Below are 17,500 nucleotides of genomic sequence, written 5' to 3' on the forward strand. Positions count from 1 at the left end.
AATGGACTTACAGCTTCACAAAGGCTTTCATGTACAAAAACATAAGTTTTTTATTGGTCACTGAAAACTTTATTAGATCGATAGAGACTTGGCATTCATGTCAAATATTTTAGTTTATCATCTTATAAAAATTTAGGGGTATTTTAGCTCCTGTTTGAAGGCGTCTTTACCAACATTATTCTAATTAGGGTTTTAATGTCTTCTAAATAATGACTTCGAAACTGCCCATGATTCATAATTCATTATTTTCCGTTACCAGTAATCAATTAATGAATAATAACTGAGCAAGCTGATAAGCATTTCACCTTCAGTTACTGGAAAATTAATAAGGGTACAGATACACCTTGAGGATAAAAATTTTGCAATTACAGACTTTATAAAAACGTTTTATTATCCATTCACCTGATGACTCGTGACCTGTGTTTTAAAAATGACTGTTCCAACGTTCTTTTGTTGGTGGAGGTTCGCTGCCCCGTAATTTAGCTTCTCTTATTGCCAGAGGTGGTGTCATTTAGATGTTCTGTGCCTCGTATGTGAGATACTTTTTCTCCTTAAAGTTTGTTTTTGCAGTTATTAATCAATAAGGAAAAGTAGGTCACTCAGTTATCTGGTGTTTCAGTAATTTCCCGACGAGGTTATCTCATTTATCTTTAGAAACTCCTATGACAATAATATTGCAGTCTGTTTCTATAAAGCAATTTGCATAATTGCATTCTGCTCTGGAAATACAAGAAGGACTATGGAATTTATTAAAGTCAAACTGATAAGGCAGCTGAAATTAGTTTAGTTTTGTACTAGTCTATTTATTTACCGAGCGTAATTTGTTTGTCGTACAGGAAAGAGATTTCCTTGTAATGTCGAGTAAAATTCTGTTACAAAATTCTGTTACAGACTTCTGAATTTCTGGGAATTTGTTTTAGTTTATGTGAACTTCTTCAGGTGCTTGGAGTGATTTTCTTATATTTACTTAGTGTTTCCATCCTGTAATGAATTTTTTATCCTCGTAAATGTGGTATTTTTCAGGCTTACATAGACTGTATAAATGCTCTTATATTGGAATAATTCTATCAATACTGACTTCCTTATTTATTAAAATCTAATGGCTATTTATTTTATTTTGCTGCGATGCCAGTTTATAGTATTAAGTAAATCAATCAGTTGCGTAAGTTGCTATGTTCCCATTCTGCAAGATTTTTTTGGCATTCGTTGAAAAGGTCACCAAAAGGATATTGAGGTGGAGTCTCCATTCAGAGGAAAAGGGCTTCTATCCATCCTCGCCCTCGACTGGAGCTGCATTTCAGTGACGCTTTTATCACCAGGCACAGGGCTCGGTGCCGACAATGGATGTGTCATAAGTGATAGTGTGTGCCTTGTTTCAATTAGAGAGAGAGAGAGAGAGAGAGAGAGAGAGAGAGAGAGAGAGAGAGAGAGAGAGTGGGGTAGGACAGAGGAGGTTAAAAAAGTATTATATCATCAGCAGGATATATTCTCTCAGAGAGAGAAATTTATTTTCAAATTTTGAGTCAGAGAAAATAAAGAGCACCTATTACCTTGGAATTATGCAGAACAAAGATAGCAAGAGTGTTTACCAAAGCATTTCCCCTCCTCAGTTTTACAGAACGTAAAATAAACTAAAGAATAAGTAAAATTGTCATTTCTTTTTGTTCGATTAAATCTCAGAAATATTTCTTACTTTCCAAGATTTCCTTTATTAACACAAACCACGTTTTCGTAGCATGAAATCCTGTCATAACTTTTATCGCAACTTAATGATTATGTTTGAATGCATAGAGGCTCCGTGTTTTTATCTGTTAACATTATTTAGAGTAGGATCCATTTTTATCGTTCAGTATAAACTTCCAGTAAACCCACAGTTACAGTTCTGAGTGTCTAATCTTCTTTTCCTCTTGGCATGGAGAAATGATGCAACTTTACCTTGAACAATTCAGAAATTTTTATTCACTTCAAGTTTAAGGTCAACTCTTCTCCAGTCACTCTGTTTTTAGGGTGTCTTTTTTTCATCTCTTCAAGATATTAGGATGTCCATTCTATATACCTATACATGCAAATATTATTGTAGAGCGTGGATATTAAACGACATTTGTCAATTATATATATATATATATTTATATACATATATATATATATATATATATAGATATATATATATATATATATGTTATATATATATCTATCTATCATATCTATCTATCTATCTATCTATCTATCTAGGATATATATATATATATATATATATATATATATATATATATATATATATATATATATTATATATGGTGCAGGTCTTGCAAGTTTGGCTTGGGCTTACCCTGAACTATGGTGCAGGCTTTAACTTACCTAACTTAAAAGCAGCTTCACATCAAATGTTTGTTAATGGAACCCTATGCAAGGCAGGATCTGCAGACCTGGATAAGAACCCGACTTAGTGTTAGAAAAATCCTGGTCTGTGTGAAGCGACTCTTTCTCGCGCCATTTTCTCGTCAATACTCACCGCGTCTGGCCAAGAAAGTTGGCCTAATCTTACCCCTCCCCTGTTGGCGCTTTCTTACAGAAATGATAAGTGTCTTATAAAGATAACAGTTCTTTTTGCGCCATTACTTTTAGTGAAATGGTCAGCAAAATCATATTCTTAATGAGAATGTTAAGAGATGATTCTCACGTTTTACAAAACACGCTCTTCTCTTCTGTCAGTGCAGCCAAGGTAAAAGAATGAATAAAATGCTTGCGACTCGCTGCCAAATAGCTGTAAAAATCTGAAGCCATTTCGTATGCCATGAAAAGTAATAATTTTTTTTTTTTTTCATTCATATGTCAAATATAATTTCTCAGGAAAGCCAATGAAAGACTTTTCATGTTGAAGTTGCATGAGACTTGTGGATGAGGACAGAAATCTCCGAAATAATAGGATACTGGGAAGTCCTTTGCATCAAGAACCTCTGATGAAGAAGCCTCGATTCCCTTCATTGCTTCATAAAAAAGTAAAGTAGCCAAGAGGCTTCTTAGATGAATGAACCTGTTATGAGTTAGAATAATCTGCACTAATGATCAAAGACCTTTTGTAATTCCTGACTCATTAACTCTGAAAGAGATTTGAAATCCTTTGTCGCTGATCCTCTGTGAATGATTTCTCAGATTTTTAGATGAGCAAATGTCTACTTTGCTTCTTCGACGAACTGAAACTCTAAGAAAACTTTCGTTTTACTTGTAGAAGTTCCATTATTCTTCCTCAAAAGTTTAGAGTAGTTATTGCTTGTTATTTCTCTCCACGCTTTCTGTTGGCTTTTCCATTATTTATTTGTATTTGAGAGAGAGAGAGAGAAGCGTTTGAAAAGCGTTTCCTTTACTAAAAATAATGATTCTTGTTATCGTGGTGTACTTCGAGACTTAATTAGTTATTTGAAAGTTAGAAGAGTGATTTTCAGCTGGATGGGTTTTAGTTCGTGAACCGGCCTTTATTCATCTCTGTAGGGGGATTCTCGAATGGCATGGAGTTAGCATGGTACGCTTTCTTTCTTTTCCAACACCAACTAAAAAAAACCGACAACAGAAAAACGAAAAAAAAAAAAAATGCTGTTGACGTTGCAGTTTCATGAAATAGATGATTACACGAAAAAGTCGGGGTATAGAGGTCAAATGTTGTTGAAGCCTTTGCCTGCTTAGTGTGCGACAGTAAATTGAGACAATCTTTTTGAACAATTGCTAGATCATTACCACACACACACACACACACACACACACACACACACACACACACACACACATATATATATATATATATATATATATATATATATATATATATGTATATATGTATGTATGTATGTATGTATGTATGTATGTATGTATGTATGTATGTATGTATATATATATATATATATATATATATATATATATATATATATATATATAATAGACGCTCTTCAAAAGATTGAGAAAAACGGATGAGAAATTTATAACACATGCTAGCATTAACGCCTGACAGGCGTCTGGGGCGAGGTCATACCCTGTCAGGTACAATTACTTGGTTCCCAACCGATTGTATGTACGTATGTACTGTCCTGTAAGCATGTACATTATGAAGTTTTACCACTTTGTACGTAATATATATATATATATATATATATATATATATATATATATATATTCATATATATATATAAGTACTTGGTTCCCAACCGATTGTTGTACGTATGTACTGTCCTGTTAGCATGTACATTATGAAGTTTACCACTTTGTATTTAATATATATATATATGTATATATATATATATATATATATATATATATATATATATATATATATATATATATTAAGTACAAGTGGTATATATATATATATATACATATATATATATATATATATATATATATATATATATATATAATATATATATATATATATATATATATATATATATATATATATATATATATATATATATATATATATATATATAGATATATCAACATCTATGCTGCTCCGATGGTTTTACCCTCAATTATAAATCAATTGACATAACGTAGCATATACAGTGTCCTGCTTATATTGATATGTACTCTAATTTAGTTGAGCAAAATCACTGGACAATTTAATAAGAGCTTGTTTCTCTCATTAATGGACTACACAGAAGTCCAAGCATGGAGATAAACAACTAGCGTTTAATGCGGCAAGTTAGTACACCGTTCATTTTATTATTTTATTAGTTATTATTATTATTATTATTATTATTATTATTATTATTATTATTATTATTATTATTATTTAGAAAACTAGAGCAGTCATTAAGTATTGCAAAAAAAGTGCTTTTATCTCAATCACAGACAAAAATCGTTTATTATAAAGCCAAAAACTCATTAATGGAACATTGTTTGAAGTGTTTTATATCGCCGAGGATCAAAGGAGTGATGCTGATGACGTGAACCTTTTGGCAAAATTCTCCATTTGCAGTTTTACCCAGAATATGTTCTCGCTCAAAATAAAGGTGATTTGTCAGTATAGTGGACATGCTCTGTGCAGAGTCTGGGATGATAAAGGCTTTTCCTTATTTGTGTTTATTTCTGTATGGTGTTTCCCCCGTTCTTTGATGCAAATACATAAATGGAGTACCTTTGTGTACACCCACATGCTTTGATGATGTTTAAAAAAATCAGTGCAACGGATGATGTCTCCTGAAAGCATCACAGACACACACACACACACACTATGTTATATTCAGGAAGGTAAAGACACAATAACCTTTTGCTTAAAGCATTTTTAGATTTGATTTGCAACAGTGTAATTTCTTTTCCCGTGGATCTGCAGTGATTATTGTAAATCTTAATATTACGACATTCTAGACATTCTAAACGTCAGTGTAGTCGAAAAAGAATGAAATAGAAAATTATCTTTACCTTAACAACGGAATTCTGTTAGCTGTTTCTCCTTACTATTTTATGATTTCGCAGTTTGCGTAAAGTAAATGGCTTCAGTTTTAGAAATTATATGACTCTAGTAATATACCGTAACTTAATGTTATTTTTCATTGTTCCTACATTTCTAAAGACATAAAACATGGAAGTCAGAACACCCAGATGAATTTAAGATTTGGAGTCTAAAGGAATTACTCCCTCTGGCAACATGGCTATTTTTTCATACACTTCTTACTGAGTAAATACTTTTCCCATGATAAGAGCACGTGATTACATAACTAAACATAAAATCAGCATTAACGCCAGATCTCTTTTTATTAAAGGAGGCAACGACAAATAGTAAGTTCTGTCACCAACGAGCGGCTCAAGTTAACAAATGTAGTTTTTTAATGAATTCATTTCATTAAGCCTTGCAAACAAACCGTTATTCTTTAAAGGGAAACGGTGGTAAACTTTTTTTTCAGAGAATGAACCATCCACTCAGAGTACTGGTCACTTTCACCAGGCATATGTGTATTTATGACAGCCACGATGATGACATCTGAACCTCTCCTTCCTCACACTATATATATATATATATATATATATATATATATATATATATATATATATATATATATATATATATATATATATATATATATATATATATCTATATATATATATATATATAATATATATATATATATGTGTGTTATATATACTGTATATATATATTATGTATGTACAGTATATACTGTATATATATATATACACACACACACACACACACACACACACACACACATATATATATATATATATATATATATATATATATATATATATATATATATATATATATATATATATATATATGCATCAGTGGAGGTTGTCTAGAATACATTTCTCAGCCTCCTATGGCTGCAGGCTAAAGAGATATTTACAACTGGAATTACCAGGCTGAACGCGTCTTGTGGAGCATTAATGCGACCAAGTGCAAAGATATATTTGTCCAAAAGCATGTTGTTGAACGCGACCATGAGATTTTAAGGATAATGGGTATTTGTTGAACGTGTACAAAAGCATGTTAAGGTTCATATGCACCTGCTGAATGCGACCAAGAGACTGTAAGGATAATAGGCAGTCTATGAACGCGTCCAAAAGCATGTTAAGGTTCATAAGCACCTGCTGAATGCGACCAGAGACTGCAAAGATAACAGGGGCAGTCTATGAACGCGTCCAAAAGCATGTTAAGGTTCATATGAACCTGCTGAACGCGACTAAGAGAGACTGCAAATTGGTATGTTGATCATCCACCCTCAATCATCAAGCATACCAAATAGTCTATAGCCTGGGGGGTTCCGTGTGCATGAGATGTACCCAATTCACTTGCCTTTACAGTAGACACTTTGAATTATCTGAAAATCAGGGTGGACTTTCTGAAACAGCAGTAACTGGAAAAATTTAGGCTTAATTTCGATATATAGGGTGATAATTTCGACCAGTAAACTCTGGGGTACCTGACCTTAAAATACCCATATCTCCCTTGAAAATTAACATAGAAGGCTCATTTATCACTCACAATGTTTCTTTTAATGAGCTCTTTCCAATGATATATAAATCTTTAACTTTTAGGGCTATATTAGGCATAAATACCCAAAATGTCACCAGAAATCAAGAAAAGCTGATGATTAACCTCATGAAGGAAAAATGGTAAAAATCAAACAATATTAAAGAATGAATGGCATATATTGACAATAATCAACGCAGCAACACTATATTAATCAAATAATAGGCACTTTATTATTTTCTAAACACACAGAAGCATACAGTAACTTTTCATAAAAACTTTATTTTTAAAATGCTAATTTATGGTCATTGCTGTCTAGGTGGCACTTTATCATGGTATGGGGATTAATATTTGTTGATAAAGTACTTTGAAAACTTCTCAAGATGTTATCTCCCACTTAACAACATAATTTTTTCGTCTTGTTTGTTTGTTATGCAGTTCAACAATACTTATAATCCTTTCATCAATTTCTTAATTCTGTTCTTGCATTACTGGAATGAGCTTCATTAAATAATTATTGACTTGGATTAAATTCTGGGTATAGTCAGAAAATTTTACATTGACAGTTCAGCTAGGGAGGAATAGTGCTGCCTTGCAGTGTGACATACTGGCTTTAGTATAAAAAAGGCACATCCAGAAATGTATTTAAAAGAATTTGGAACTAAAAAAATTTGAAAGTCAAGTAATCATTGAAGAGTATTTTAAAACAGCAGACCACCTGGAGAAACTTAAATCATTCCAAGAGGTCATGTTTTCAAACATCCAATACAACATATAAAAGAGCATACTCTTTTAATATCTGTTTTATCTAAATAAATTCTTATGTTAATGGCAGTATGATGATCTTTTGGTGCTAACTATGGAAAGAACCCAATACCTGAGGGGAATACATGTGATGTGCAGTTGTACAAAAATGTGGCACATATCACATGTCCCTGTCGCAGCAAATGCTGCAGCTTTTGTAAATAGTGGTTTATTTGATGCAACATGTAGCTATATATTCTAATCATGAGAAGCAAATACATTCGTCCAAAGGAAAATTTGATTTACGAACAAGTTAAAGCTTAGAATATGGAAGAATTTGTTATAAACATGTATTTGCTTTGAATTTATCTCATGTTATTGTTTGAAATTAGTTTAATAACAATTCATTTGCTCATTCATAGGCATAAAACTGTAATCCAGAATTTATAGTCAATAATTATTTAAGGAAATTTGCTACATGTTGTACTTTATCACAAATATTAACACACTGCCACCTAGATACACTTTGGCATTTTACAAAAAGTTTTTAGTGCTGCAGCTGTGTGTTTAGAAAGTAATAAAGTGCTTATTATTTGATGTTTTGCTGCAATATATGATTCTCTTTTATGTTGTTTGATTTTTTACCATTTGAGGTTATGTGATTTCTGGTGACATTTTGGGTATTTATGTACAGTGAAACATTTATACATCTGAAAGAGCTCATTAAAAGGAACATTTTGAGGGTTCCTCAAGGGAGATATGGGTATTTTTAAGGTCAGGTACCCAGAGTTTCTTTCCATTTCAAATTTTTCAGTTGGCAGGTTTCAGAAAGATCATCAGCTACTGTAAAAGGCAAGGGTGAATTAGGGTACATCTAACCCTAATAACATAAGTATGTTTATCTAAGATGACTATCGTAGCCTGCCTTATCTGCTCTATATGTAGTTCGTTATCTCCTTTGACATTTTGCAGTGCTGTATTCAATTTAGCACCAATCAACACGTTTTTAATACCAGCACTATACACCATTCCCTTGGCCAAAATTAATCTATCATTGTCTTCTTTTTGGTGATTATGTTTTTCCTTTTCTTCAAAGGTCTTCTGTATTTTCAGAATGTCTGGTTTCTTTGATGGATTATTAAATATCATTCCTAGTTCGAGTGCTGTTTTCTCGTTGTTGGAGAGGATTTTAGATGAAAGATTAAGTACATTATTGCTTTCGCTGTAATTATTCCATGGAGAACGTGAAATAAGGTTTGATAATTTTGGCCAAGGGAATAGTGTACAGTGCCTGATATTAAACATGTTGATTGGTGCTATTTTCCAAAACGATTGAATACAGCATTGCAAAATGTCAAAGGAGATAACGAACTACATAATAGCAGAGCAGAGAAGGCGAACACGATAGTCATCCTAGATAAACATACTTATGAAGATAAAATGAACAGCATATTGAGCGACCAAGACACCTAAGAAAAGCTAACATCCAATCCCGTGGAAAGAGTCAATGCAGAGTTTCACAGAAGCCTCAGGAAGGAATATTCTTGGAGATAATAGACACCTCATCAACAAGTTCAAACATTCCAATGCCAAACTACCTTACTTATACCGAGTAGTAAAGACCCACAAAAATGGTTATCCCATGTGACCTATTATCAGCACAATAGGAAGTGTACAATATTCTCTTTCTAAATTTCTCGTAAATTTGTTAAAACCGCTTGTAGGAACCATATCTAACTCCCACATTGCTAATTCAGTTGAATTTGTAAATGCAGTTCAAAGTGTACAAACTAACCAAAATTGACATTTAATTAGTTTTGATGTACAAAGTTTATTCACCTGTGTACCAGTTTTAGATCTGCTTGAATTTTTAAATAGGGAACTAAATAGATATGTTTTTTCCATACCTGTTCCAGACATTTCAATTTAACTAGACTTTGTGTAATAGATACTTGTTTTGTTTTTAATAACAGCTATTATAAGCAGAAATTTGGAATGCAAATGGGCAACTGTTTTTCTCCAGTGCTGTCAAACATATACATGGAATTCTATGAAACTCGAATTGCCAATAGCATATTGCCAGATGATGTTTACTGGGTTAGATACGTAGATGACACTTTTACAGTTTGGAGTGTAAACCAACACATTGATAAATTTCCTAGCGATCTTAACTCCTTGGTAACATCAATAAAATTCACCATGGAAAAGAAACAAATAACACCATAAGCACATGACACTAATTAAATAAGAACAGAAAAATGGCCTGAAATTCAAAAATTCACCCAGAAAGGCCGCAAATAACAGCAATTATCAACACGAAATCAGCTCTTCACGTAATGTGCGTACATGGCTTTGAGATCTCATTTCTAAGAGCATAGACTAGTTAAGCGAGTATCTGGACGAAGAGTTTAGGAACATCACCAGAATTGGCATAAAAACACTTTTTCAATCAGGGGAAATAGAAGAATGTTTATTCCTAGCTAAACAAACATATTACAGAACAAACACCAAAAAGGAATATGTATGAGTAATACTTTGGTTCTCCCTTTCCACCCCTTCATTCAATGATATTGTCTACCTTTTAAGAATATTAAATTTAGCAGCCTTTTTCTTACCCCAGCACAATAGGAAAGACAGTCATTTTGCAACAACCCCAAAACAAGAAGGTGGTTTACAAAATACCTTGTGAATGTGGCAAATTCTACCTGAGACAAACTGAAAAGATATTATTAATTAGAGAATTTCCCTAACATCAATATTGTTTAAAAACAAATTCTCCAAACAGCGCTGTTAATTTAAATGTGCAAAACTGTGGCTGTCCTATTCTTTGGGGCAAAACAGAAATATTATTCCAAAGAAAAGATATGATGACAAAGAATTTGTTAGAAGCAGCTTGCATAAGTTTTTAGTAAACAAAAAACTTTGACATTAGTCAGGGCATATATAAATTAGACCTTATTTATTCGTTCACATTGTTTCACAACGGTACAAATTCAGAGAAAGGTTTTAAATGACCTATCACCAAATCGTTGAATAGTTCTCTTTTAATCTTTTCTGAACTTTTCTGACCATTTGTTTATGATCTAAACAACCTAATTTTAACTTCTGACAACTGTTCTTTTATTTTTTTTCGGTGAGAAACAATTTGTGATTTTATGCTTGTGTACTTATTCTGTTTAGTTGTAACAAAGCTCTTGAAGAGGCCTGGTGAAGGCGAAATTATCGAGCTATTAGAGTGTTTTATCTCTTTTCTCCTATGGACTATATCACACACACACACACACACAAACACACACATACACACACACAAAACACACACACACACACACACAAACACATACACACATATAATATATATATATATATATATATATATAATATATATATATATATATATATATATATGTATATATATATATATATATATATATATATATATATATATATATATATATATATATATATATTGGAAATATTCTGTGAAGGATGTTGGTTGATGTAACACCTAAAGGCTAACTCAGAGATTTGGGCCAGGTCTGGAAAGATTAACTATCCCAGAATGGAGACTGCCTAAAAACTGGCCATCGCCGACTTTGAGAGCTTACCTTTTCTCTTTGTCACAGGATATTAACCGTAACTGGCTGACCAGTTAACAGTGATATGGTGAGTCACTAACTAAAAAATTTTCCTTATAAATTTGACGAATGAGTTTGCGTTTGAAAGATACTTCCTGTTTGCTGGGGCTTTTGAAAAAAATTCCATTTGACTGATTAAAGTACACTGAAATAGTTTTTCAAACAGCCAGATTTCATATATGCTAGCAATATCTATGAAACCACATATCTGTACGGGCTATTTTATTGTGGCAAGGATAGACCATTCTAATCTGAGATAAATTGATTGGCAGTAGTCGCATGTTCATTGCTACTTGAAATCCCATCGTTTCGGACTGTTTTAATTCCAATCATTTTATAATTTCAATGTCAAATGCTGTTGGTAATAAGAAACTGAGCCCTTTTATCATTCATACTTTCTTGCCACGGTTAAAATACTGAAATATCTAACATCTTGATTCTTGCTCTGATTTTTCGTCTCACTCAATGACTGGAAACGTTTTGTAAACATAACGTGTTCTTTAATTAACGCCTGGCGCGAGAGAGTGCCTTTTCAATATCCTCTTGAGCATGGAAAATTACTATTTTTAATTTTTAATATTATGTAAGCAAAGGTACTAACAAAAGTTTATCCAGTTCCAAAATTCTTAGTGTAGCTTAATACGAATATTATCAGTGGAGGAGACATTTGATTCAAAACACAACAGAATTGTTCGTCCTGTTTCTCATGTCAACATTTTTATAACAATCTCTCTTTTCTTTAAAAAGTGCGGTGTTATCGTTTTCTTCAGGGCTTTGATCGACCTCATTCGACTCTGGTTCGTTTTTTCATAAGTAAAATTTGTCTACCTTCCCTGTAAATACACGTAATACCATGTTCAAGTATTCCCCCGCGCACCCAAGCGTATTAAACATGCTTGATATATAGGAATCATCATTTGTATTTTTCTCCGAACTGATAATTTTATATTTAACTCATAATGTAAAATTTATAATGAAAAAATGAGTGAGGATTAATAGTGAAGGAATTACCCTCTTAATCAGAGAGAGAGAGAGAGAGAGAGAGAGAGAGAGAGAGAGAAAATGTGTTTATGTAAGATAAACACTGACCTACTTAGCCTACTATTTTAGGGTTTGTATGAATTTGTTTTCAGTGCTTGTCAAGACGTAATTAACAACAACCACCATTAAAACAAAAATACAGTTGTCTGCCGTCTTTGCTTTTGCTTCGAAAAAGAACACGATTTAAATAAGAAAGAAAAATGCTGAAGTTTATAGGGTTTTGAAGCGATTAATATCGGACTTGGCAGTCAAAGTAAAACTGTCAATCTTTCTTTTTACTCGATCTGAGGAATATGGAATACATGCACGGCTTGAGGGGAGGGGAAGGGGTAAGGGGAAGGGGATTAGAAAGGGAGGGGGGGGGGAGGGGGAGGGAAGGGAGGGGGAAGGGGAGGGGAGGGAAGGGAGGGGAGATGGGAAAGGAGGAAGGGGAGGGATAGGGGAAGGGGGACTACACACAACACACACAGAAAGGCGGCCAAGGAAATTAATATTATAGATAATTTCAAAATTGTATGTAATACCATAACTGAACAATACAAAGTCCTATCTTGCTTAGCATATATAAAACATGAATAAATACTTCATGAGCGTTAAATACAACGGAATGACTTAGACTAATATATCATTTCGTTGTCTCCTGAGGAGCCCGAGTGATTCGGACATTTATCTGGCATCCAGCCAGAGGATTTGCTATATTTCCTTTTCTGTGTCACTGACAGCTGGTCTTTCTCAGTACTCAATCTTCCCAGGAATCCCTTCTCGCCAGGCTTTTGTCTCAGTCAACTGAAAGAGCATGTTGAAAAAAATTCCTGCTCATGACTTGTACATTACATATCGTCTACAAAAACCTCATTTCCTGGCTTTGTCAGTTCAACTTGTACCTTGCTAAAATACTGTCTAGCTTTTTCGGATCAAGCTACTTCAACCATTATTTGTTGCTGCGAGCTAATTAATACCTCCACCATTTGCGTGGTGCTTCATACCAGCTGTTTCTTTCAATGACCTTCTTCACCTTCACTAATAATTGGTTTTTCTAATCATTCACGACACGATCCTCCTTCTCGGCCCTTTCTGTTGATACTCTGCGACGAAAGCTGTTATTCTCAGCAGATGCTGGGCATGTTCTTAGTTTAACCAGACCACTGAGCTGATTATCAGCTCTCCTAGGGCTGGCCCGAAGGATTAGACTGGTTTTACGCGGCTAAGAACCAATTGGTTACCTAGCGAACGGGACCTACAGCTTATTGTGAATCCGAACCACATTATACCGAGAAAATGAATTTATCACCAGAAATAAATTCCTCTAATTCTTCATTGGCCGGCCGGAGACTCGAACGGCCCAGCAGAGTGCTAGCCGAGGACGATATCGTAGCCCATCCAATGAGGAACTTCTCAGCAGATAGCTCACAATACAGCAGACTCAACTAATGAAAACTTATTTCAAACCCGACATTCTAACATCATTTTTGTCATTCAGTTTGCGCTAAAATAGCGTGAAGAGAAAATAAAATAGCTAAATCGCCTCCAGGAAGGTAGGTACTTTATTCCAAGCCACAGAAGCCATAACTATAGGAATAATGAATTTTCATCCTCCTTACGCTTCACAAAAAGATATCCAACCTTTTTTATTTATTTATTTATTTATTTATTTATTTTATTCATTTATCAATTTGCATACCTATTTATTTATTTAATTTATTAATCCGATCATTTGTTTATGTTCTTATTCATTTGTAAATAATTCACTATTCATTTATCTACTGTATTTTATAAATTTTATCTTATTTATTTATGTTTGTCTTTATTTATTCATTTATTCATTTATTCACCCAACACATTAAAAAGGTCTTTACACTTATAAGGTATCCTTTTCTTTTATTTTATTTTATTTATTTATTTATTTGTTTTATTTATTATTTATTTATTTCCTTCCTTATTTACTATTTATTTATTTATTTATTTATTTATTTATTTTTATATAAGTTATTTTCGGATATCACATTATGCAGGCCTTTGTACGTAAATAATAACTATTAGTTTCCATTATATCTAATAAATTTCAGTTTGTTATACTTAGGACACTGGCAACAATCGGAAAAGGAAATACAGACGGATAATAAAATTCTCGACCTTACATGTTAAGCGTAATAGAGAAACAAATGTCTTCATATTATCTACGAGCTAAATAACAACTGGTGCTCTTTATTTCATTTTTAAAAACGGTTCAGAGGATTCAGCATTTAACGTAAGGTGTACAAGAATTGGGCATTCTAAGTGAAGCCTTTGACCATTAGTTCGAGGGCAGCTATTCCTTGAAGGTATAACAATATCTCGTAAAGTTAAAATTAAGTTAAATTATGAACGATAAATAGTGTTATACACATTTATACTGCATTCATATACTCCTGTTGAATACTGTTCTTATATTTGTTTTTTTATAATGGTTGCATGGTTCAAATCAAAGCATTGCATACTCAATAATATTATTTTTTTTCTTATCTCTCTTTGTAAAGCTTTAAATGGTATCACAAGAGGGAAGGCAAATTTATACAAACCACATTCATGAACAGCCACCGCCAAGACAACTAAATCAATAACAGCAATGACGATAAGAACAGTAAATATAATGAAGCGATTTACATGCTTATTTTTCACTGCTGTATAGAAACGATGGTCAACCGGACCTGCATTGATCTCTTAAATTATTGCCATTTATTATTATTATTCAGCTTGATTCACTGCTTTACCGGATAGTTACTTTTCCTCAATGATCATACGTGGAATAACTATTTCAAACAACTTAAAATCTACCAGCTTATATCAGGAAAAACAAAATCCAGCACAAACAGTAAATACACAAGCTAAATATTGACTACAATTCTGTTATTTTCATTTATCATGATGAAAGGCATGCGATGATGACACTGTAAAAAAAAAAAAAAAGGGGGAGGAATTCTGTATCAGGATAACATAAGATCAAACAAGTTAGTTCTATTTCGGTAAGGTAAAAACTGTGTTCAGGCCAGGCACTTTTATATGAATGTTTATTAATGCAAACATAACCTTCATAATAAGGTTAGATATTGTGTTAAGAGAATAAACTTAGTGTACTAATTTTGTGCTACAAGTAAAGTTTTAAAAGAGCCTGCAAAACTGCGCCTCCAGAGTCAATCATAGTTGTTATCACCCTAACAATTTACGGCGAAATATCACAGTACGACCGAAAAACTCCTAAAATAATACATTATTCGCAAGTTGCTTCACATAACTTCTTAGAATCCGCCTCCAACCGTAAATCCCAAATAAATTCCAGGTTTCGTATTTGACATGGCGTCGACATCATTTTTGAAGTCATTTAAAGCCAGAACTTTAAATTATGTCTAATCTTTTGTTGATTAGAACATTATCAGTATTTCTAAGGAACTGCCCTTACAAGAATACTGTCAATGTGAGGGGTTAGAAGTAGCAAATTTTCTTTTGTTACTACATATCTCCTCATCCTATTAGCACCCATAAATGTAGCCACTGCCAAAACGTGGTCAAAGCGAATGACAGCTCTTCCAAACCACTGCATCAAAAGAAATGACACACTTCCTGGGAGCTTTCAAACGCGTTAGATCCTATTTCAAAGCGTGACCCATGACGTCAAAAGTTAAATGATTGAGTACGTGACGGGTCTTATAACATCGTTAAATTTGAAGTGTAGTTTTACATCATTTGATTTTTCTTTACTAGGAGCACAATAAAAAAACATACACAAACATACACACATACACACAGACATATATATAGATAGATAGATAGATGGACAGATATATATAATATATGTATATATATATATATATACATATTTATATATAAAAGTTATAACACGTTAAATTTTTCTTGTGTTATTTTTACATCGTCTCGACTTTTCTTTACTAGAGCACAATCAAAGAAACATACACAAAACATACACACATACACAAACATACATATACATTTATATGCATATATATACATATATATACATATATATATATATATATATATATATATATATATATATATATATATATATATACACATACACACAAACATTAAGATATAAATGTCGTTTAACATCTAATTCCTCCTACTCTGGTAGAGCGTACATATTAAACATTTGAGCTTAAAGAAGTGAATATAAAATGTCACGTGATGGATGTTTATATATATATATATATATTTATATATATATATATATATATATATATATATATATATTATTATATAAAATTATATATATACTGTATATATAACTGAATTTTTCTTCTATCTTGTTCGCAGTGTTGAATGTAGGGATGCGAGTAAAGCATTCCGTGTTTCGGATACGCTTCCCACGGCAATGGATAAAAATGATGGTTGATATGGCTGAGCACAGCGACTTTGAAGGCAATTTTCAGCCACACAACTATGCATATTACGTACTATTTCATGTGACTAAGTAAAAGTAAGTATACCTTAGTTTAACCAGAACCACCTGAGCTGATTAACAGCCTTTCACGGCTGGCCTGAAGGATTTATTTTAAGGGCAATGGAATTATTTGAATTGTGGGGACATTCCACTGAGGAACAAACTCATAAAAGAATATTTTTAGTAAATGGCTTTATTTTCACTACAGGGTCGAGGAAGGTTATTTTACTTGTCTTTATTTATTGATAGTATTTTTCAGAATTATTGCAATCATGACACATCCATTAGCCATAGTTTCAAGAAGAAACGGAAAATCTTTAAAAATTGACAATGACCCAGCGCACTTTATTACTTTAGAAAATGTATTAAATAAGATTATAATTGAAAAAGATGAAGTGAGTGAAGCCCACTGAGATTGAAGTAAAAAAGAAAACTCTATGCCAGAAATGATTATTTTGAAATTATCTTTACGACACACTTACTTCTACATGAGGTGGCAGAACTGACAAAGGTGTCCGACTTCTACATGACGTGGTGAGCAAACGAGAAACATGTCTGTGGATATTTTTCTATCAATGGTTACTGAATCTCAGAAGACGAATATTATTATTAGCTCGTTTTAATGCCACCAATCAAGATATACGTTCTCAGTTTATCCTC

Source organism: Macrobrachium rosenbergii, chromosome 12, assembly GCF_040412425.1.
Source record: "Macrobrachium rosenbergii isolate ZJJX-2024 chromosome 12, ASM4041242v1, whole genome shotgun sequence".
Lineage (NCBI taxonomy): Eukaryota > Metazoa > Arthropoda > Malacostraca > Decapoda > Palaemonidae > Macrobrachium > Macrobrachium rosenbergii.